We start from the raw sequence: 20,065 nt of genomic DNA on the forward strand, positions 1-20,065 counted from the left end.
AGAAAGTGCATACAAATTTATTGACATGCAAGCATGGGTGGGAGCTACAAAAAAAAATGAGGCTCTAAAAAGGGCCAGATGATTGAAGCCTAAATCCCCTCTTCATAAAGGGAGGAGTGGAGGATGCAGGCAATTTTAGAGGAAGAGTAAATGATTTCAAGGGGAGATGAGTGTGCCTGAAGAGCAGACGATGACCTGGAACAAAATTCTTCTGGGCTCTGGGAGAGATGGTGGCAATATTTTGGGAAGGTGAGGGGCAGAACTGTACTGCAAACAAAAGTTGTCTTTGTTATATAAAGTCTCTGAGGTAACAAATAGCCCTTAGAAGAATAGTCAAAAGAATAGGTGAAAAGTCTGTCTGGGTATGGTATGCCCAGGGGCATGGCAATTTTTAGTTTTCTCTCCTGCTATAGGAGTTAATCTTCTCTAGTTTGTATAGATTCCAGGGAATTATCCAAGACAATTTCATTCCTTCTGGATGAACATCCCTCAGTCAGATAAGGGAACTTCAGAGAAAATCTCTCCCTGTGCTTCGGAAGTGAAAACGGGGAGGCAGGAGAATGTTGGAGAGAGACCTTGCTTCTGAGTCCTTTCAATTGCTTTTGTTCAGAGCACTCAGCAAGCCAGAATGCCATACTTTGGGGCATTGTTTTCGTAACCTCAACATTGATACACAGCAAGAGTATAATAAATTCATATTTTCTTTCCTTGTCTTGGGCCAGTGATCCCTTTTTTTGCATCCTCAAAAAGTTATACTGATGTTAAATATGCCCTCTTTACTGAAACAGATTTTAAAAAGACCTAGCATTAAGTGGGGTCACCTGAGAAGGGAAAGAATTTCTATGGAACTCTCAGATTTTTAGTTTATATTGAAATTACCAATATTTCCTTATACCTGAAGTGCATAGTACTGTATTTTGCACATAGTAGACACTTAAGGATGTTATTGTGCAGTAAAAATAACAGGAAGGAATCTGAAGACTTGTAGGTAATCTTGACTTCTTTGCTTATTAATTTTTGTGGTGTTTGCAAGTAACTGAATCTCTTTGGACATTGCATCTTGCCCTTTTGGTTTAGCAGTGGGAAGAGGTTGAACCCACCTCCCTATACTTAACTAGAGAAAAAAAATCCATACAAGGAGCATCTCAGAGCCCAGAAAAAGAGCTCTAGATATGGAAGTGGATTGGATGGGAACCACCTTGGATTTGGAATTGCTGGTCAAGGAGACGACCATATTTAGGACATTTCCAGTTGAGGATCAGGGCGTATCACAGATCAGAAGTTTCATAAGTGGGAAGGTACAAACCTTGAAAAACAGACTAGGGTCTTAATCACAACAGAAATGGCAACAAAACCCCCACATAATTGCAGGAAATGAAGGTTCAGGGTTTCAAATACAGGAAAAACACAACTGGAAGATGCCAGTAACAAAGGGAAAAAAACTTTGCAAATGAGTTGGCTTCTCTAACTTAAACTTAGAATTTTTCTCATTGCTCACCTCTTCCCATTTCTCTCTACCTAGGTTTAGCTAAGAAAATTCTTTCACCATTTTTTTTTTCTTTTCCACCTGGCCTTCTCCCTGATCACCAGTTCCTTTCATTGTTTCATTTTCAGTCAAGATTTGTGAAAACATGAACTATGCTAGAGATACACCTGATTTTTTTCTAGGATATTTGTTTGAATTTATAATAAAACAGCAAAATAACAGTTTCAAAGACCTTGCTGTTCTCCATAATATACTCACAGTATTCTTATTGCACTTTATCAAACCACCATAAGAAACCAGCTCAAAACCCAGTGGCATACCAAAATATTGTCACTCACACTCACAGATTTGCTGGTTGTCTGGGTTGACTTTTTTCACATGTACCTCATTTTTCTTAGGCAAGTGGGCTACCAAGTCATGTTCTTCTTAAGCAGGTTGCAGAAGTTCAACTGGACAAGTCTAGCGATGCAGGTAGTTTCATGTCTGCTTGCATGCTGGCTGCTAACATGCCATTGGTCAAATCCCATCATCCGTGACAAAAGGAAATACATCATGTGTGAGGAAGTAAAAGTGGCAGAGTATAGATACAGGGATGGGAGAATTGGGAGGCTAGCATAGGCAGTGTAATCTTTTCTGGGATTTATATTCGTGTTTGTATTTTACTTTGTGGTTATTTGTGTATGTACTATTTTGTATTCTGCTTTAGCATAATATGATTTTGTAAGGAAAACTTCTGTATAGATTATATATTTTTCACTTAAAAATAAATAGTTGTATGTTTAACTGAGACTCTGCTTCTAAGTTGATCTGCATCAAAATCATTTGAAGTGCTTATTAAAATGCAGATCCCTAGACCTTAACCCAGACCCTCTGGAATCAATCTCTGGGGATGAGGCCTGGACATCTTCATTATTAACAAACTCATGGAGTCATCCTTCTGTACATTAAAGTTTGAGAACTACTTTCTTAATGGAAGGACATGCGTTTGTATTAGTCTGTTCTCACGCTGCTATAAGGACATACCTGAGACTGAGTGATATGGTTAGGCTTTGTGTCCCCAACCAAATCTCATCTTGAATTGTAGTTCCCATAATCCCCATGTGTCGTGGGAGGGGCCAGGTGGAAATAATTGAATCATGGGGGCAGTTTCCCCCATCCTGTTCTCATGATAGTGAATAAGTGTTACAAGATCTGATGATTTTATAAAGAGCAGTTCCCCTGAAGATGCTCTCTTGCCTGCCACCATGTAAGATATGCCTTTGCCCCTCCTTCACCTTCAGCCATGATTGTGAGGCCTTCCCAGCCATGTGGAACCATGATTCTGTTAAACTTCTTTCCTTTATGAATTACCCAGTGTATTAGTCTGTTCTCATGCTGCTAATAAAGACATACCTGAGACTGGGTAATTTATAAAGAAAAAGATGTTTAATAGACTCACAGTTCCACATTGTCAGAAGCCTGACAATCATGGCAGAAGGGAAAGGAGAAGCAATGGTGCATCTTACATGGTGGCAGGCAAGAGAGCATGTGCAGGGGAACTTTCCTTTACAAAACCATCAGATCTCATAACACTTACTCACCATCACAAGAACAGCATGGGAAAAACCCACCCCCATGATTCAATTACCTTCTACCAGGTCCCTCCCATGACACATGAGGATTATGGGAGCTACAACTCAATGTGAAATTTGGGTGGGGACACAGCCATTTTTTAATTTTTATAATTAATGGCCATCAACACTTGTACAAATGATTGATTTCCTTGGGTGCTCAGTAATTTTTCTCTGAGCCATGATTGAATAATTTTCAGTTGAGGAAAATAATACTTTATATATGAAATCAGATTTGGAGTGCTGGTAGCAGTGAGATTACAGACTTATAAAAATTATAAAGGATTTTATATTAACTAAATGAAGACATTGAATTGAATAAAGATAATTTCTGTAAAACTTTTATGCCTTTAATTCATAATGTTGGGTATCGCATGGCTTAGTCATGATTTCATTGCTATTTATTGGTAATTTTCTAAATGAAAGTAGTATAAACCAGAAAGTATCTTAAGGCAAGTCTCAATCAATTTAGAAAGTTTATTTTGCCAGGGTTAAGTACATGCCCGTGACACAGCCTCAGGATGTCCTGACAACATGTGTCCAAGGTGGTTGGGGTACAGCTTGCTTTTATACATTTTAAGGAGACGTAATATATCAGTCAATTCATGTAAGATTCACATTGGTTCAATCTGGAAGGGAGGGACAACTCAAGGTCTGGTCACAGGGTGGCTTCCAGGTCAACCGTAGATTTGAACATATTCTGATTGGCAATTGGTTGAGTTATTATCAATAGAAAGGAATGTCTGGGTTAAGATAAGGGGTTGTGGAGACCTAGGTTTTATCATGCAAATGAAGCCTCCAAGTTGCAGGCTTTAGAGAGAGTAGACTGATAATGTTTCTTACCAGACTTAAGGTCTGTGTTTATGTTAATGCTGGAGAGGCATACTGAGGCATGTCTACCCCCCCACTTCCAGTCATGGCCTGAACCAGTCTTTCAGGTTAAATTTTAGAGTGCCTTGAAGCTTCAGATTTTATTTTTGGTTTATGGTATAAAAACTGATAGATTTAAAGATAATTTTATTTTTCTCAATTCGGCTCTGTAAATTTGGCAGTTCTTTTTTATTCATACATTTTGATACTTCCTGGCATTTTATATGACTGTGTACTTTATTATGTATTTTATTGTTAGATAGCTTGGTTATCTCAGCTCTGTAAAAACATTTTTATGGAAGTGAAATTCTTTGGTGGCATGGCAGACACTGCCAATGCCTATCCAATGAACATTCTTTTCTTTTTGATAGCAGAACCCTGATTTCATTTTCACAGCAGCCTTTGCCCACCCAAAAAATTCATTTCCCTATCTCCTTTGCAGCTATGAGTGGCCATGCAACTGTGTTGTGCTTTGTGAGGCTTTTATAAGTGGAAGTTTGTAGGTGGGCCTTGTTAAAGAAGTCTCATTCATTTGAGAGACACCTTTTGTCCTTTGCCCTTCTCTTTATCCTACCTAGAACTTGGACAGGATGATGGAGGAGGAGACCATGCAGTGACAGACATTCTGATGCATGTTCCACATAAAAACTTGATGTTGGGTGTCCTTACTAGGTCTGGACTGCCCATTGTGTCTTCTAAGTTAGAAAAGAAAGACACTCCAGAGTATTGAAGCTGCTGTTTAGTTGGGAATCTGTTACATGTAGCTGAATATAGTTTCTATCTAATACATATGATTTCTGTAAAAGATATTTGGGTTGCAATATCTCTTAAACCTTTCATGTAATTTGTTTAGGACTTTTTAGACTTCTGAAAATATATATTTTATACATAAATTGTCAAGCATGTTTTGAAATGCACATTTTACAATTTGATGTCAACAAAGCTGAATGCAGAACATTTTAAAACTTTTTATTTTGAAATTTCAAATTTAAAGTTGCAAGACTTAGTACACAGAACTTCCATAACTTTTTTTCTCCCCAAACCATTTGATAGTAAGTTGCAGGCATCATGCCCCTTTACCACTTAAATTCTTCAGGATATATTTCCTAATAAAAAAGATACTCTCTTACTATACTGGAGTTATCAAATTCAAGAATTTAATATTAATGAAATGTCATTACTAAGCTGTGCATATTTATATTTCTCCGGTTGTCTCAACAATATCCTGCATAACATTTGGTATGGGATGCAGTCAGCTCCCCCTTTGGCTCACATGCTGCTTTAGTCTCCTTTAGGGTGGAGACTTCACCTGTTTTTCATGGCATAGACATTTTTGAAGATGATAGAATAATTATTTTTCACAGCGTCCTTCAGTTTGGGTTTGTGTGATGCTTTCTCAAGATTAGATTTAGGTTGTGCATTTTCGGCAGGGCTATCTCACAGATTATAGCGTGTCAGGAGGCACGCACTGCCATTTTATCCCATTATTGTTAATACTAACTTTGATCTCTTGGTTAAGGCAGTGACTGTCAGGGTTTACACTGTTGTTGCAGTAGGTAGCTAGTCAGACATGAGCAGGGCAGAAGGGGGCCTCCCCCCAGGAATGTCAGGCAACCGTGAGGCGGTGGTCAGGCTGTTATTAACCATCTCTCTGAAATAATAATTGGTCACAGCCGGTGCCAGGGAAAGGCAGTCTCCCACTAGATAGAAACACCTGAAACTGGTGATCAGCAGCTGCCTGATAAGATCCCAGGATTTGAGTGAATGGGCTCAAGCATATATGCACTAAGAGGCAAAACGGTGGAGTTTAACTGACATATGATCTTCGTTTAGGAACACCCAACTGGTAAGGGAAAAACGCCTTAAGTGAGCACGTGCACAATTTCAGTAAACACACTGTGCGTGCGGCCCCTCCCCAGTGCTGGCAGGCCACTGCACCTGTGGACAGCCACCCTATAGGAAGAATCAGGGGAGAAGAAATGCAAACCCTGGAAGCATGCCAGTGTATAAAACCCCAAGTCAAAGGTCAGCTGTTCACTTGATCTTTCAAGTTGCCTGCTTGGCCCCCTTCCAAGTGTACTTTACTTCCTTTCATTCCTGCTCTAAAGCTTTTTAATAAACTTTCACTCCTGCTCTAAAAACTTGCCTTGGTGTCTCTCTCTGCCTTATGCTCCTTGGTCAAATTCTTTCTTCTGAGGAAGCAGGAAGTGAGCTTGCTGTAGGCCTGTACGGGTTCACCACTGTTAACACAATAAAGTTATTCTTTCTCCCTTTATAATTTGTGGAAGATAATTTAAAATGATGTAAATATTCTGTTCCTGATCAAACTTTCATTCAGTAGTTTTAGCATCCATTGAAGATTTCTGACTTAATAATTGCTGAGATAAATGTGAAACATCTTTTTAAAAAAGATTTCAATAGATTGTATTCTGTTGACTAGGTTTGCTTTTCCTATCATATCCATTGTGATTTTTTATTTCATGGTACTGTTCTATAGTGTTGGGAACTTCAAGAAATACAGAGATGTAAGGAGGAAGTTGGTTTTTATTTAAGGGCCATCAGGGGAGAGTTTGATAGTGAAATCCTCTCTCTCTACCTCTTTTCCCCTCCAGTACGATGCAATCAATTTTATAGGCCAATAGCATATAAAGAACTGAAACAAATGGGGGCAAATGATCTATTCAATTTAGAATCTTTTATGACAGATTGGACAGTGAAATGATCTTCTTTTTAAAGTAGATCTGAAGATCTCCGTGGTATAATTACCCACCGAGTTATGTCTTGCCGAAAGCATGTCTTTTCCAAAGGTGTTCTCTCCTTGTGCTTAACCATCATGGATAAGGCTCCTTTTCTTGTTAGGTGGCATAAATGAGGGGGTGAAGAAAAGGACAGAAACTGCTAATTCAGTAAGACTTATTGGGGAGTAATGTAGAGAAGTTACCTTTTCGAAACATGAGAATGAAATAAGGGTTCTCCACAGCATGATTCATTCTTTCTAAAAAAATGAAGTTGTTTGGCCTTTCTCAAGTTCTTTTTCCTTTTTTACTCTAGTTTACTTTATTCTGTTTTTTGTTTGTTTTGGAAAACCAAAGGTCATCTGTTTTCTTTTCCTAGTATATTTTCAGAGTTGAGAATATAATGATTTTGGGTTTTTCCTCCCTCTAGCACCAGCAGACGTTTTTGAATCAACTGAGAGAAATTACGGGGATTAATGACACCCAGATACTACAGCAAGCCTTGAAGGTATGGCCTTTGTTTTATGATACACAGTTTGTGGTATACGCTCATCTCTAGTGTGTATTATATTTGATAGTTGATTTTTTTTTGGTTATACCATGTGGTAGTTTTAGAGATACAGGAATGGACTTTGTAAAGTAAAATCCTCAGTTTACACACTGCAGTTTTGAGGATGTTAGCTTTCAGCAGTCTGATGTCCATGATACCTTAGAGTGATAGATAATCTCTTTCTATATATGAAATGCTTTTTGTGCAAAATAGTGGGATGTGAATCCTAATTCTAATGGATGGTTTTACTTACGAGCTGTGATTTCAGAGTTTAAATGAGGGTTCAAGGTGGGGTGTATTAGAGGATGAGGTGTAAGAGAAGGGAAAAGTAGAAAATTAATAGAAGGCTGAAAACTTACATTTTTCTTCTCCTGAGAAGCAGAGATATAAATTTGCACCCATTCAGCTAATTACACCCTAAGTTAAACATTCAATTTCAAACTCTTCAGTGTAGGCAACAACTAAAATGTATCATTTTGGTCATATCTTAGTTGGACCTTAATTTTCACACTGACATCCAAATGAGTCATATCATATGGATACTCACATTGAAAAAGAGTGAATGAAAGCTATTTAAGAACCAGAACTGTACAGTATTTTAAGCTTATTTGCATATTACTGCTATAGGCTAAAAACAATATAGCATTTTTGCCAGTGCAGTCATATACACGGCTCCAATCCTTTGGAACTTGATTTCAAGCCTAGAGTTCTTTCTTTGTTTTTAGAAATAATCTATTAGATGATTATAATAAAAGTCATTATAACTATAAGTACTACTGATTAAACATTTAGTACTACCAGGCAGTATTTTAAGTACTTTATGTGGGCTAGCTCATCCTAATAATAAATAACTCTATGAGATAAGTATTAGTTTCATCCCCCTTATGAAAAAATGAGCAACAGAGAGGTTAAAGTAACTTGCCCAAGATCACACAGCCTGTATGTGGAGAAGCTTGGAATAGAAACCAAGGCAGCCTGATCCCAGGTGCCACACTTAATTTATGCTTCTTTTACTAGAAGCTTTGCTTCACCTTATTCCCCCATCAGCAAAATCATGAAATAGTAGTGTTTAGAGCATTAATGCGGGGTATATGAAGCCACTGTAAGTATTTGGAGAGGAAGCAGAAGTGCTATACCTCAATTTTTATGATTATGACTTTTAGATAATTGCTAGTCCCTTTTTATTCTGATAAATATCATTACTAAATTCCATGTTTGTTTTCAGAAACTGCCTTTTTCATTATGTATTACTGAGTGTGAGACCATAGCCTGTCACCTTGCCAGGGTAAATTTGGAGAATTCGCTTTTTTTTTTTTTTTAACTTAGAAAATACATAGCTCGAATGAAGTCTTATCCACATTTCCTTTGATATAGGTTGTGCGAGCATAGGTATTTTTAATTTTCCAAAATTTTTGTTTCAGTTACCAGTAGCTAGGAGAAAAGAGTGTATTTAAAGCTTAATTGTTGCCCATTGTAAATACTGACGAGAAGTCTACTTTTGGGCACTGTAATGTCATTGATTAATTTCAGTACTTTTAATTTGAGAACATATTTTTAGCTCTAAAAAGTAAATGAACTTCAATTTGTGTAAATTCCTGCTGTGTTGTTTTAAATTATTATATGAGGTAATATATGAAAAACACTTAGCACATTTCTTGGCATATAGTAAGTGCTCAATAAATGTTAGCCATCATTATTGCGATTTATTTTATTGTTAGATTACTTATTTAACAATAGTGTATCTTACATTTTGGATGAGTCACTTAGGAATCGTCTAATGATCATGACAGATAGCATTTTTGAAAGTGGTGGTGCTTTTGAAACTGCACCCTTACTCCTTTCGTCACTGACTGTTAGAATTGTAATTGGGGTAGGTCTTGGGGACTTTATTCTGCCAGCTGCTCGGTCCTTAAATTTTGGAATCATCCTGATCCTACTTTTGTCATGTCCCACATTTCATAAGATAGCAATAATATTGGATGCTGTCTTCTGCCCTTTCTCTCCTGTAGTCTATTCTTAATACATGGAGTAAACTTTTTAAAATGTAAGTCATACTATGTCATTCCTTTCCAAAACACTCCACTGGCTTCTTATTACACCGATGTGCATGTCGAAGTTCTTAGGGAACCTACAGAGCCTTTCATGTTTGGTTTTCTGTTACAAAGATAGCTTCGTTATGAATATCTGGGTTTCCTACGTTGTTGCGGTTAACTGTTTTAGAGCTAGTGTTTTACTTGTTGTCAGTTGTGCAGAGAATATAAAGATGAAACTGGGCAAGTCTCTTCTCATTTTGCTGTTTTAAAAATTCTTATTCTGGCATCTGCTTTCTTCTAAATGAACTTTAGAATAATTTTATTCAGCTATGCTTTTGATGAGAACTATGCGAAATGTATCTATTTAATTTGAGCAGGATTGTCATCTTGATAGTATTGAGTATTTCAGTCTAGAGTTCTATGTGTCTTTCCATATTTCCATATTATCAAGCCCTTCGGTACATTTTGCCATTTTCTTCCCATGAGTCCTTGACATTTTGCTTAAGTTTGCCCCTAAGTACGTATCCAGCACCCAGATTAAAAGGAATATCTTTTATTGTCCTTGTTTGTAGAAGTACTAATTTTAATACCCATTTTGTACTCTTTCGTATGGCAAGTTCCAGAAGACATTTTTTAGTTTATTTGTTCAAAAGTATAAGTTTGTGATTCACTTTTATTAAGCAGATAGCAAAGTAATGAAGACTAAGAAATTAGAGATGGATTTTTACATTGTATCAGTAGTTTTAATTAGTAAAAAAGGTATTACTATTGATGTAGTATACTTTATGATGCATTTACACTATAAAATTAGAATCACATATAGATTAATTGCAAATTTAAAGCAATTCTGTTCTAGAGTATTAGTTATGGAGAATATTGTATAACTTTTTTGATGTATAAAATTATTTCAAAACACTTGATACTCCTTTCTTGATATTTGAAGGATAGTAATGGAAACTTGGAATTAGCAGTGGCTTTCCTTACTGCGAAGAATGCTAAGACCCCTCAGCAGGAGGAGACAACTTACTACCAAACAGCACTTCCTGGCAATGATAGATACATCAGTGTGGGAAGCCAAGCAGACACAAGTAAGTTTTCTTTCTTTTCTTATTATTTTAATAGAAACATACTGAAAAACTTTTCTTGGTGTAATATATTAATGTTGCTTAAGCAGAGGTAAAGAACCAAAAGAGAACTCTATTAACCTTGGTTCTTTTTAGTGTAGTTGAAAGGAACATACATTATCTTTTTCAGACTATAAGGAAAAGATTTTATGTAAGTTATGTAGTTTTTCATAGAGCATTTCATATAGTATTTATTGTTTTGAAATATGGAATAGCTGCAGATATATTCATAAAAGGAAGAACTAGAATTTTTAATGGGCACAGTTATTTTGTAGATTTTAAGTACTGGTAGAGGCTTTAGTATTTCTTTTGAGGTTAAAGTATTATTTCTAATTACTGATAGGTTTACCATTTAATAAAATTTCCCTTCCCTTTCCCCCTGCTTCCAAATAAAGCTTTGGCAAAGAAGTTTATTATTGTGTAATGAAATTGCCTTTCATCCAAAAGAAAAAAAGAAAAGAAAACTTGGAAAAAGTGTTTTGGAGATACACACAAATACGTACATGTGGAAGATTCTATGTGGGACTTAAGTTTCTCTTCATAATATGAATACTTTATACTTATGTAGCACACAGTTTTTCAAACTATGTTCAGTTACCTTCATATCTCATTACAGTTTAATAATTGTACTACATAAAAATAGTTACTTTTATGCCTTATGGATTTGCAAAGTTTGATTATTAACATATATTTGGAGAGAATTTCTTATTTTGTTTATAGACATTCTCAAATTTAGGAAGCAACCAGAAAAGAGTTCGTTTATGTAGATGTTTGTTAATGTTTATTGATAAAATATTTTAATTTTTAGTTTTCAGGATAATCTTAGTATTTTTGCTACACAGATGATCTTATGTCAGAGAAAACTAGAATACTCCTGTCTCACTTAGTTAATAGGTGATGGGAGAATTTTTGTAGCATATATAAGATAGACCTGTTTACTTAACATTTAAGTTCAAGGCAAACTGTGACTTGGCCCCCATCCACATTTCTAGCCTCATTTTCCACTGTTTTCCTCCTGTCATTCAACACTGTGATAATACAGAATGGCTTGAAGTTCTCATGTACTCAGTGGTATTTAATTTCTCTGTCTTTACATGTGCTGTTCCTTCTGTTTGAATGCACTCTGGCCTTTTCCTCCCTAGCCTAATTTGTTCTGGTCTTGAAAGACTTAGCTAAAGAGCTGCTTGCTGGAGAATGTTTTTCCTGGCCTCTAGCTAGGACCAAGTGCTTCTCCAGCATCCAGAGCATGCTTCTGTCTTAATGAGTACTCTGTTATTTTGAAATTATTTGCTTGAACATTATTGGTGCTCAAAAAATGTTCACTGAGTTATTTTTGATAATATGTGCAGTAAAGCTCTTTCAAAACCAATGAAAGGGAATGAAGTTGAGAAGCTTGTTGCAAAAAGTTGATAGAGAAGTGGTATAAAGATCAGAAAAATGAGTACTTAATAATATTTTGGATATTTCAAAGTTCCAAGACTCGAGGGGAAAAAGAAACTAGATGGGTGATAAAAGGGAAAAGGATAATTTTGACTAAAATGTTCCTGGTTTAAGTGAAGCAAGCAGGAAATTGACTAAACAGAGATCATTGTTGTTAGTTGTGAACTCTTAATATAGATGGTGCACTTGGTGACATGACATAGTATATTTATAGAAAAGGGGAAAATTAGGATTATATGTGTCCTGCACAAAAGAAGATATTTGTTGTGCAAAGTGAGAAAATACTGCATAAGGCAAATGGTTACACCTGTTTAAGATTTTAGATAGGGAATAGTGAAAATATTATGGAGGACAAAAAAAAAATTTGAATAGGTTCCCTTAGGGAGAAGGCAGCCTAACTTCAGGAGGCATGTGTCTCATTTGCTAATAATTAAAACTTTTTTTGTGTGATTGTGGATCTCTTGAAAAATATTCACGAAGTAATTTTATTTTCCACTTGAAATAATGTAGAGAAATGAAGTTTCTTATGTCATCTCAACTGATTGTCATATTGAGTAAATTGCTTGCTGTTGTGGTTTCTTTATCCATAAAACACATAATACATAATATGTATCAAGTGCTTTCCCTCTAATCAGGATGCCAATTGAGATAGTGTGTCCATGAAGTTGGTTTGAGATTATTGACAGCAAACAGTTGTAGGAGTTTAATGTGGTGATTTTACTATGATAGTATCAAACCAGAAAAAAAATTAACTGATGGAGTAACAGTAATACTTTTCCTTTAAACATTCCTGCCAGTAGTGTCATAATACAGCGTTACATGGTTTAAAACTGAGAAAGTGGGGAGATGTCATGCATTTCATCAGGTATTAAAAAAATACTCTTTAAGTGACCGTGCAGTTACTGTTGAGAAGAAATGAAGTCGTGTATTTTTAATTCTTGGAAGATGTGGTAAAACGTGGGAAGGAAAGACAAAATAATTACAAATGGATATATATTCAAATGCAGGCCTCTATTTAAACAAATCTACCTAACTGCTGTAGGAATGTAGAAGAATAGATGAGAGTGTGAGTTTTCAAGGGATTGTTGTAGATATAAAAACCCTTTTTGAGCACTTTCTCCATTTTGTGTGAAATACATTGTTATTTAAAGGTTGACCACAGTTTCACTTAATTCTTTCAAATATGGCAGGGATTTTTATTTTCAGTTTTTTTTCCATTCTTCTTTTTTAGGTATAAAATCTCTTAAAACCAGGGCTAAAGCAGAAACAAAGTCATGCTAACTTTAAGTGATACACTTGGTTGCAGTGCTGACAAAACGTCTGTCTTCTGAAATAAAAATCTCTAATACCAGATACATATACCTCTTTGTTGATGTTAGCTGGAATATCACTGTTTACAATGGACTATTTCTTTTAGAAGGAATAAACTTTTTTTTTTTGCTGACTAGAAAAATATAGTTTTTAAACTAATATCACATGGAAGTTATATTTGGGGCATACGGAGAAATTTTTGTTTATGCATACCTGGTGTGTCAGAGGCTAAACTGTATTATGTCACTGGATTTGAAAAACAATTTGTGACCTTCCTTTAATATTGAAGAAGTAAGTATATTTTCAATAGTTAGTAGGACAATTATATGCCTTTTTGGTGTATTTTTTACCTTTCACTTTTGAGAGAAAAAGGAGACATATCAAAGAAATCTTGTGCTCTGCATAAAAAAGAGTTCAGAAGTCCTACACCTGATGTCTTTACTTGATTACATTCCATACTGTAATTCTGTTGAATTCTGAGAAAAAGCCCAAATCATTTGTACTATAATTAGCAAACATTCTAGGTAACTTTTTTTATTATTTGGACCTCCTGTCCAGATCAAATATTATGGATTGTCAAATGAGTGCCTCTTGTCCCTGGCATAAATTGAGAATAAAATTGTTTTGGAGTTTTGCTGTCAAAAACACAAATGAAAATGAGACCAGGACACAATGCCAGGTACTGAGCATTATAGGTGTGATTAATAGTCAGAGGAGAGATTCTGCCAAGTTTTTATGTCATGGCAAACTCTGTCATAGACATGACCATACAGGGCTTTTGCCCAGTTTGAAATCTAATAGTAATACTTTTTATTTCGTGACCATTAAATTCTTTTGAACATTTTTAAAACAGGAGAAAAACAGTATATGCTCTCCAGAACAAGGTGTGCTACAATTGAGCGATCAAAAGATAAGAGGGATTCGGGTAGATAATTTTAACACAGAAAGTAATGCCACATATTGACTTAAGTTTTAGAGAAATTGGTATAAGACTTGAAATGAGTGTTAGGTGGTAAGATTCTTCAAAAATTTATAAGCCGTGTTTTTTTTTTTTTTTCTAAAACACCTTGAATTTGAAAAGATGACATAGAAAGGGAGAAAACCCTTGAGGTTCTATCCTAGAATTCTAGCTATGGCTATCTTGCTTGGCCACGGTAATAGTGATTTAAACTGTGATAAATAGATCCAATTCTAGTGCTTTTATTCTTAGGATAATTCACTTACGCTAAACAGTTTAGGATATTATTAATTGAACACTGATACTTTTCCCATTGCCCAAGTAACTTCACTTTTTCCCTAGGAATTTCTAATATGTAAAACGATTTTTGATGACTCACAGAAAGTCAAGATGAAGCCTAAAAACTGAGATGCTAAATGGTGTGAAAATTAGTTCCAACTGATAGGTGCAATTAGGTGCTTCAAATTGATTAGATGCATTTTATTAGATATGAACTGTAGAATGACTTGTATAACTTGATGAATTTTCTTTAGTTTTGCGTTAGAATGATAGCCATGGTCTTTGTACTTTTGTTGACTAACATGGGAGATTAATTTTACTTTTTTTCACAATAAAAATTCAAAAACATAGTAGAATTAATGACAAAACTCTGGAATGACTCCCTTACTACTCATTTTCCTTACTTACCACTGCTACCACTGTGATTTTAGCAGCTATTATTAAAAACAGAACTAGACCATTTAAAGCTGAGCTGTTCAATATAGTTACCACTAGTCACACATGGCAATTAAAATGAAATAATATTGAAATTCAGTTTCTCAGCTGCACTTTAAATGTGTAATTCTGTTGGCTACCAGATCAGTGCAGATAATGCTACATTTCCATCATCACCGAAAGTTCTAATTTACAGCACTGTGTTAGAGAATCTGAGTTTAACAGTGAGAATATTGGAAAAGTAGGAACATCTGAAGGAAGCTGAGAGCAAGGGAGAATGGGAGAGTGGAGTGGGAAACAATTTATATTGTTTATGTCTTCTGGCTTTTAAGATTCTTGCAACATGTTACGTTACTATGCTGTCTGCCCTTTCACTTGAAAAAATTTTGAACATATAAAAGATATGTTCTCATCTTCTAATTAGTGCCATTATGAAGATGACTCACCAGTTTTTATCTCTATTCCGTATTTCTTTAACAAATATTTATTGTCTAATATGTAGCAAGTACTTTTATAGACCATTAAGAAAACATACAGAGCCTTAGTTTACATAGAGGAAAGACAGTACACAGTAAACAAACAGTATCAGATAGTAATAAGTAGTTCATGAAGAACAGTAGACCTGGACATGGACAAAGAAGTGATGGGGGTGTGCTTGTGGGCTGGGCATAGGATAATATGTGATTTTAGGTAGTGTGGAAGAGCTCATATTTGAAGAACAGTAGACCTGGACATAGACAAACAAGTGATGGGGGTGTGCTTGTCGGCTGGGCATAGGATGTGATTTTAGGTAGTGTGGAAGAGCTCATATTTGTACAGATACCTGAGCGAAGTGTGAGCATGAACTTTTGGCTCTCTGAAAGTTGTTCATGCCAGGCCAGGGCCTGATGCAGCAGTGTGTTGGCCCTCGAGATGAATAGTGAGGACACAGCCTTGTTGAAGCTGAATGAGCGAGGGTAGGAATGGCAGTATTCTCGTTTCTGATCTCTTGCTGCACATCCTGATGTTCATATTTGCCTTTCTTTCTTAAGGGTATTTCCATTCTTCTGGTGGTCCAGGGTATTGTTTTGTTTTTTTCTTTTAATAGCTGTTCTGTCAGTCTCCCAAAACAACCATTTGGTTTGCAGATCTGTGAGTTTTTGTATGTAGACTTTTGCCTTCAGTTACTCCTGCCCTGCTACATACTCTTATTGCAACGCTTCTCAAACTCTTCACTACCCAGTTTTTTTCTGCTCTTGCACTCCCTTACTTAGAAATCTTTGCTGACAGTAAACATAAACTTGGCTTATTTTTGTTTTTTTTTAAAGTGTTTCCTCTTGGTTTAGCCTGTGTAGATAAGGAAAACAATGGAAGACTCTTTTTTCTTCTGAATTCAAAATATTTACATATATAATAGTTCAGCTAGATTATGGGCCAACTAGGCTTTTGTGAAACTTACTTAGAAACCTGAGGTTCAAGTAAGATTCACTTACATAATTCATGTTCCTATTTAATATATTTTCATGGGAAAGTGAATTATGAGTTATGCACAATGCATATATTTTGTTTGAAGTCTAGTTCGTTGATAAGTTGATGACTAGCATATATTTTGGAGTTAGCAGAGAAATGTTTGATAGTTGGTGTATAAGTTTTACTCAAATGGTATTCCGAAGTTTTACAAAGGCTAATTTTTTATAACTGACTTTTACCAGTTAGAAGTTGTTTACAGCCAAACTTATTCTCTGTTTCTTTTGTAAGCATGTGAGAATATCTGAGCGCTAGTTTTTATTATAAATTGATAATTCATTACATGTTTTACACAAATCATTATTCCACTAAGTCCAGAAAAAGAGTAAATTGGGTTTAACCAGTCTGTTGAAATAACATTTTACTTTCTTTTACTGGTCTTAAAATCATGCGAATTTGGTATGTGAGGTGTCTTTCAGGATTGCATTTGATATGTGGGGCATCTTTCAGGATTGTATGTGAGGACCATATGTGAGGAATCTTTCAGGATTCAGCTGTCTTTCAGGATTGTCATATTGTTCTAAAATACCCTGTGAAAAGAAGCAGCTTTATGGAGTAATAGGAAGATCATGGAGAAAATTGTTACAATTACAATGAAATTAAAATAATAAATAAACCTCCTCTATTGCCTAAAGGAAAAAGTCCCAGCTTTTCAGTTAAGGATTGTTAGTCTCTGGTCTCAACCAACTTTTCCAGCATTAAAGACTACTATTCCTCTATACCAGGGATTGGAGGCTCAAATTCCCAGCTGGGGTACAGGTGTGCCTATATACTGAACCCTCCGCTATTGGAGATGCTAGGAGAGGCTGGAGTGGCTGGAGCCATTTAGTATGGTCATTCTAGCCACAAGCAGCTTTATCCTTTTACACACATGTAAGGTACAAGATATGCGAGGATGCAAGGGCAAGGAAGGTAATGTGAATGTGTGTGGCTGGCCACGTTGGGGGTGGGGGCAAAATGGAGAGTGAATATTCTATCTAAAGAGAGCTGCTACTGCTACTTCTGCTACATGCTGGCTTTGTCACAATGATTATTGCCATGCAGGAATCGTGTAACCAGGTCTTCTGGTTTTTTTTTTCCTCCCAGAGCATGAGGGAAGAAATACCTATTATTGTACACATACAGTCTCCTAATCTTTATCTTTTGCCAGTTATTTCAGAAAATTTTGAATCACATTGTAAAAACCAAAGAAAACCATTTTCAATTATGATTTGTTTCATAAAAAACATGTCTAAGAACATGGAGTAGATGGTAATTCTTGTTATTTTTGCTGTCAGGACCCCTTTACACTCATAAAAATTATTGAGGACCTCAGAGCTTTTGGGTACATAAAATTTACTATTTTAGAAATTAAAACTGAGAAAAGCTTAGGCTATTAGTTCATATAAAAATGTCAATCTATTATGTTTGAATAACATATTTTATGAAAAACACATTTGCTGAAACAATGGTGAGAAGAGTACATTGCTTGACATTGTTGCAAGTCTTGAATGTCTGCCATATTAGAGGAGAACTAGAGTCTCCAATGTGCTTCTGAAGGTTTGCATTCTGTTGCAATAAGTTGTTTTGGTTGAAGTTTGTGAAGAAAATCTGGCTTTACACAGATAATAATTTAGAAAAGGGAGGAGTATTTTAACTGATAATCAGATAATAATGGATATTCTTTTTAATGCTATACCCAAACTTAACAGATGGTAATTTCTTAAAGATTAGTTGCAATGTGGAATTCGAAATCGCATCAGTTATTCTATGGTGGTATCAACAACCTTTTCATATTATGTTGCATTAAAATCCATTAATGTTTCTTGCTTTTTGGATGGATCTTTTACCCATGCATGATTTTGTAACACTGTGCATTGGTAATTTGAAAAGATTTCTGTTTAAATGCTTGAAGAATGTCTACTATAAGAAAAAGTTGAATTTGTTAATATCACCACTCATATACAAACCTTTAAGTATTGAGAAGATATCAAGCTCACAGTGGTAGAAACAAGTTTTTCAAAGTTTAGATTCTTGCTTGAAAATTCCTTATTAATCATGTCAACAGATACATTTGTTTTCCTTAAAGCAACAGGCTTACTTTTTTTTTTCCAGACAACATCTGCTAAATACTGAAGTCTGAATAATTCTAGTTTGTAGTTTGTTAGTTTTTCTTTTAAATAAAAATTGCATTCCATGGGAAAAATCAGTTTAGCTTGTAACTCATTTTACACTGGTTGTTAGCAACAGCATACTCTGGATATATCGCAGCAGTACTTTATGTGTACTTCTTATGTTAGAATTAAACATAAATCGAGGTTTGAGGTTTAATAAAATTAGGTTTAATCTTTTTGCCAAGAACATAATTCTAAAAGAAACTGGCTTGACTTCTGTTTAAAACAGTGAGTGTGTATATTTGTGACTAATACAATGAATTATGCAACTTGGTGCTGCTGCCTTGATTTGTGCTAAGATGCAGCAGTTTTATTCAATATTGTTTTGCATCATTGGTGCAAATGTGGCTACAGTACAAAAGGCAAATAATATCTGAGTATTATCATTTTTTTATTTAAGGACCTTCCTCCCTTTTTTCGAAGGGTCCCTGGGGACCCCAAGGATCAATGGACCGTATTTGAAGAACTGCTAGTAAGGCAGAAAGATCACTGGATTTAAGTGTTAGAAGACTTAAATTTTGAAGCCTGTGCACCATTCTCGCTTCTTATGATGTGCTTCATTTCTCAGAATTTCAGTGATTTCATTTATAAAATATATTTGGGGGAAAAACCCATCTTGTTTTTTTGCTTTTTTGTTGCTTGAATTACAATTGATAAATTAGGAAAAGCTGTAAGTCTGAGTTGTTGCTATTTTTTAATTAGTTTTGGCTATAGCCCGTTTGTTTTACTTGTCAGTCATGATACAGTAAACATTCTAGAAATTTTCAAATAAGGAATTTAATACAGGGGATTAGGTTCTTTAAAAAATCACTGGAAGGACTGGAGGAAAGCTCTAGCTCAGCCTTCTGAAATGACTCCTACATCATTGCAGGACTGACCAGTCAGGGAAGCAGCTACTTCTGTCACAATTAGGAAAGCGGCCTGTTGGACTGCTGAGTTCAAGAACATACTTCTATAGCTGCAGCCCAGGAAACAGGAAGCCAGGATTAGGTAACTGCCACTGAGCTATGCCTGGAAATTGGAATGCAAAGTCTAGTTGCCATTTACATTCCATCTCTTGACATTCTTAAAGCTGGAAATTGGAGCCTGGAATACTGTGGAACAACTTAAATCTTTTCAATTACGCTAGAGAAAACAGCCAAAGGCAACAGGATAATGGCTGCCCACCCCGCCCCGCCCCTGCTGCACTCTGCCTTCCATATCTCATGTTAGTGCATTCTAATGGATGAGGCCTAAGTTTCATCCAAAACCCTAACTGCCAGTGAATAAGGAAGATAGTTTTTCTGTTTTTTTTATTTTTTTCTATTTTTTATGTTTAGTTTCTATAATTGAAGAAAGTAAACTTAGGAGAACGAGATAATGGAATCTGACCTCTAATTAATCACATACCTAAACCCTGTTTTTCTGCTTCTCTGTGATTTTCAGATTTTTTCCACTTTTCATTATCCTTTCTTTACTTAGACCTAAGTTCTAGCCATTTTAATAACCAAGATAGCTTTCATTTTTATGAGGCATTCCGTACCTTTTTAATACTCGCTGCTTCATCAGTATTTATGCTCAACTGTGCAGTTCTGG

General features: G+C 35.6%; 1 protein-coding gene across 3 annotated transcripts in view; it reads left to right on the plus strand.

Moving 5' to 3' along the window:
• USP25 (ubiquitin specific peptidase 25) overlaps window positions 1–20,065 on the plus strand; it is a 153,789-nt gene that overhangs the window by 25,323 nt on the left and 108,401 nt on the right. For 2 of the 3 annotated variants that reach the window (XM_063659641.1, XM_063659642.1), the window contains exons 2-3: window positions 7,132–7,209; window positions 10,228–10,372. The gene's annotated coding sequence lies outside the window, so the exon portion shown is untranslated. Of the gene's footprint in view, window positions 1–7,131; window positions 7,210–10,227; window positions 10,373–20,065 lie in introns of those variants that run through there. The other variant, XM_063659643.1, reaches the window with a different exon arrangement.

Source organism: Pongo pygmaeus, chromosome 22 (genome assembly GCF_028885625.2).
Source record: "Pongo pygmaeus isolate AG05252 chromosome 22, NHGRI_mPonPyg2-v2.0_pri, whole genome shotgun sequence".
In the NCBI taxonomy this organism is placed as follows: domain Eukaryota; kingdom Metazoa; phylum Chordata; class Mammalia; order Primates; family Hominidae; genus Pongo; species Pongo pygmaeus.